This window comes from Cynocephalus volans, chromosome 8, assembly GCF_027409185.1.
Source record: "Cynocephalus volans isolate mCynVol1 chromosome 8, mCynVol1.pri, whole genome shotgun sequence".
Lineage (NCBI taxonomy): Eukaryota > Metazoa > Chordata > Mammalia > Dermoptera > Cynocephalidae > Cynocephalus > Cynocephalus volans.
The window spans coordinates 123079029-123084190 of record NC_084467.1 but is presented as its reverse complement, the minus strand read 5'-3'; positions in this window follow the sequence as shown (position 1 = coordinate 123084190).

Sequence of the window (5162 nt, the reverse complement as noted above, 5' to 3'; positions counted from 1 at the left end):
GACCTTGAGAGAATTATATTAAGTGAAACAAGTCAGGCACAGAAAGAGAAATACCACATGTTCTCACTTATTGGAGGGAGCTAAAAATTAATATATAATTCACACACACACACACACACACACACACACACACACAAAAAAAAAAAAAAAAAAAAAAAAAACCAGGGGGTGGGGTGGGGAAGAAGATATAACAACCACAATTACTTGAAGTTGACACGACAAACAAACAGAGGGGACATCGGTGGAGGGAGGGGGGTGAGGGGGAGGGAGGGAGCTTTTGGTGATGGGCAACAATAATCAGCCACAATGTATATCGACAAAATAAAATTAAAAAATAAATAAATAAAATAAACGCACACGTGCACACACACAATAATTTAAGGATGTGATACTTGCACGAGAGTGCACAGACAAACCAGCAGAAGGAAGGGTTAATTATTCAAGAAATAGTGCTGAAAAAACATGAAGATTCATTTGGAAAGAAATTTGAAAAAAAAAAAAAATTTTGTTGCCTCAGTCAAAACTTTCAGTGTAATATCTTGTAACATCTTGTTGCAAATATAAACCGATGACCCATTGTGGTTCAAAAAAATACTGCTATTAAATAAATAGCTCATCATCAAGAAGCTATTTCAAAATAATTCAAGTGTTTTTCTTGCATTTTCCCCAAACATCATGAAGGGAGTTTACAGATTACAGTAATGTACCAAAAAGCCTCTTTTCCACTTCTGTTTATTTTCTTCATACGTCATAACTGCTCTCATATTTTTACTTTTCCAGATTTTCCTTACATTCTTCTACTGGCCTTAAGAAATGACCCTTGTTCTACCAAAACCAACACCCTCCTCCCCTGGTTCGCCGTTTCCATTTCTGCCACATTTTGTATCTCTAAGAATCTCAAAAGACAATCTAGCCTGATTTGTCCCTGGCAGTAATGGTTGTGGTAGGGAATGTGTGTATTTACTAGTCTGTTTCTGTTTCTTATAACAAAATACATGGAACTGACTAATTTATAAAGAAAATGAAATTTATTGCTTACAGTTTCAGAGGCTGGGAAGTCTGAAGTCCAGGAAACACAGCTGGTGAGGGTCTTCTTTGGTGGTGGCTTTACAGCAATGCAGGGGTCTCACATGGCAGAAAATGTCAGAGCAGAGAGAGAGAGGCTTTCATGTGTTCTCCTTTTAAAGACCTCAGAACCATGCCGCTGACCACCATTATTAATCCATTCACTACGGCATGTTCCTACAATCTAATGACCTCTTCAAGGCCCCACCTTTCAATGATCATAATAGGACTTCCCACCCTCTTAACACTGTCACAGAAGGGACCAAGCCTCCAACACACTAAACTTTTGGGGGACACAATTCAATCCATAATATTCTACCCCTGGCCCTCCCAGACTTAAGTCCTTTTCACATATAAATACATCCATTTCTTCCCCAAAGTCTTAACTTGTTTCAACTCAAAGGTCCAAAGTCCAAAATCCCATCTGTGAAATCAAAACAAATTATTTACTTCGAAGAAGCAATGGTGGGACAAACCATAGGGTACATATTCCCATTCAAAAATGGAGAAATAGGCCAAAAGAAAGGTGTAACAGGTCGTAAACAAGTCTGAAAACCAGCAGGGCAGGCATTAAATATCAAAGCTGGTGAATCGTGTACCTTGATTCCATGTTTGATGTCCTCTACATGCTGATGTGGGGATTGGGTCCCCAAGTCCTCAGGCAGCTCCACCCTGTGGCTTTCCTGGTCTCAGGTGATGTTTTAGCTCTTGCAGGCTGGTGTTGTATGCTGATGGTAGCTCTACGGGTCTGGGGTCCCCATTGCTGTCCTACTTTCATGGCTCCACCAGTCACGGCGCTGATGAAGTTTCTCTGTTGCAACTCAGACCTCACATTTCCACTCAAATTGCTCTAGCGAAGACTGCTGTGACTCTGCCCCTGAGAGAACTCTTTCTAGGCCTCCACACTTTTCCATACATCCTTTGAAATCAGGGTGGAGGCTACCAAGCCTTCTCAGCTCTAGCATTCTGTGAACCTACAGACTTAACACCACGTGGATGCCACCAAGGCTTCCAGCTTGTAGATTACAAAGCTGGGGGTCTAGCCACACCTGGGGCCAATTTAGCCACAGCTGGAGCAACCAAAGCAGCTAAGGTGCTGGTGCTGGAAGCAGCTTCCCCAGGTGGCCCTGGGCAGTGATCCTGTGGAGGGTGCCTCATGCCTGTTCCCCAACACCATTCTGTCTCCCTAGACCTTTGGGCCTGTAATGGAAAAGTTGGACCCAGAGGCTTTTGCAGTTCCTTCAGGTCCTTCCCCACCCCCTTCTCTTGTTAATTCCTTTCTTTTGTACTAATTTTAGTAACATTGCATTTTTCTCTTGAAAATGCTCTCTGCTCTCTACCACATAGCCAAGATGCCATTTTCCAAGTATTTACACTCTGCTTCCCTTTTAATTATACATTCTGGCTTTATGTCATGCTTTTTCTGCCATAACTCAGTGTGGGCTGTTGCAAGTACCCATGCAGCTTCCTGAATGTTTTGCTGCTTAGAAATTTTTCTGCCAAATACTCAGGGTCAGCACCTTGAAGTTCCACATTCTGTAATACTTTTGGGCATGAACAGAATGCAGCCAAATTCCTTGCCCGTTCATAGGAGGGTGATCTTTGCCCCAATTTCCAATAAGATCCTTCTCATTTATATCTGAGATCTCTATATGGCCTTTACTGACCATATTTCTATCAGCATTCTGCTCACCAAAGATTAACCAGTCTTTAAGAAGTTCCAAACTTTCCCTGGTTTTCTTGTTTTCCAAATTCCCACCAGCAGGCTTTTTCTAGCCTGCTCTTTCAAATTCTTCCAGTTTTTGCCCATCACTCAGTTCCAAAGTTTCTTCCACATTTTCATGTATTTGTTATAAACAACACTCACTTCTTGGGTACCAATTTTCTGTATGTCTGTTTCTGTTGCTTATAGCAAAATACAAGGAACTGGCTAATTTATAAAGAAAATGAAATTTATTGTTTACAGTTTTGGAGGCTGAGAAGTACAAAGTCCAGGGAAACTCATCTGGTGAGGGTCTTCTTTGTTGGTGGCTTTACAGCAACAAAGGGGTCTCACATGGCAGAAAATGGCAGAGCAGAGAGAGAGAGACTTTCATGTGTTCTCCTTTTAAAGCCCTCAGAACCATGCCCCTGACCGTTATTATTAATGTATTCACTATGGCATGTTCCTACAATCTAATCACCTCTTCAAGGCCTTACCTTTCAATGATCAAAATAGAACTTCCCACTCTCTTAACACTGTCACAGTGGGGACAAAGCCTCCAACTCATTAAACTTTTGGGGGGACACAATTCAATCCATAACACCCTCAAGTCTAGCCTTTCTATCTCTTTCTTGTTTAAAATTAATAATAATGATAATAATCAGCCATTTCCATGGCTTGGGCTTCATTGCTCTCTTGCTAGTCAGTCGCATCATCTGCTGAAGGATTGTCTGAATTGGGAGTTCCAACCACAGCTTGGACTAATGTCAAAACTGTATTCATCTGCAGTGATGGACATTACTTATTTTTCAGTATATCAAAAATGTTCTTCTCAATCAGTCTCTACTAGGATGGTAATTTTTCTATATGAAGCATACCTTAGGAGCCTTACTTTGCTAGTTCCCTCTCATGTTCATTTCTCTTCCATAGACCACCTCAATTCAGACCTTGAACTTCTTTTCTGTCTACAGACTTGCATGATGATTCATCTACTCCCATCACTTTAAATCAATGTGGAATCTTCCCTGAACTCCTCACACAAATACTCAATTATCTACTGGATGTCTCCCTTAAAGGTGAAATAATTATCTTAATTAATGTCCAAAAATAAATTCTTCATCTTCCCTGGAAAACTTGCTTCTCTCTCAGTCTTCTGCTTTAAAAATGGCAACTCCATCCTTCCAGTTGCTCAGGCTAACATGGGAGTCATCTTTGACTCTTCTTTTACTCTCTTACCTTATACAAAATCTGGCAAATCCTGTCAACTATGTCATCAAAATACATCCAGAATTTGATTGCTTCTCATCACCTCCACCCTAACAACACCTGGATCCAAGCCTTGTCTCACTTGGATTCTTGCAATAGTCTCTTAATTGGTCTCCATTCTTGCCCACCTAAAGTATATTCTCAAAAAAAAAAAAAAAAAAAAATCCAGAATGATCCTTTTAAAATACACATCAGGTCACTCATCTGCACACCACCCCCAACTATTTTCCATTTCACCCAGAGGAAAGGCACAGCCCTTAGGAAGGCCTGATGTTATGTGGTCCACTCTCCTTCCTACTTCCCTGACCCATCTCCAGTCACCATGGCCTCCTTGTTCCTTGAAAAAGTCAGGCATGCTCTTTGCTGCTTTTGCTTGAAAAGCTCATTTCCCAATTATCTGAAAGCAGGACTGGCTACATAATATGTGGGGCCCAGTGCAAAACAAAAATGTGTGTGTGTGAGGCAGAGGGAACAGCCTTCTTGGTAAAAAAATTTATGAATTTAAGGATTTCAAAATGTTGACAGCAGAGAATCAAACCAAGTGTGGTACCCTTCTGAGCAAGTGGTCCTGTGTGAAAGTCTGAAAGTCTCTCCCCCTCAGAAACTTTGAGAGATAGGATGCCTCCCCAACCTCACTGAATCTTAAACCTCCACTGTAACTGTTGAGAATGGGAAATCCTTTTATGCTGACTGAAAGGTGGGGCCTTGAAGAGGTGACTAGATTATAGCACTATGCCATAGTGAATGGGTTAGTAATGGTGGTCAGGGGTGTGGTTCTAGGGCTTTAAAAGGAGAGCACATGAGAGTCTCTCTCTCTCTTTGCTCTGCCATTTTCTGCTGTGTGAGACCCCTGCATTGCTGTAAAGCCACCAACAAAGAAGACCCTCATCAGATGTATTCCCTGGACTATGGACATTCCAGCCTCTGAAACTGTAAGCAATAAATTGAATTTTCTTATAAATTACCAAGTTCCATGTATTTTGCTATAAGCAACAGAAATGGATTAATGCAGAAAATTGGTACCAGAGAAGTGGGGTGTTGCTTAGAAAGAAATTTGAAAAAGTGGAAATGGCATTGGAACTTGGTGTTGAGGAGAAGCTGGAGGAATTTGGAGGAAACAGGCTAGAAA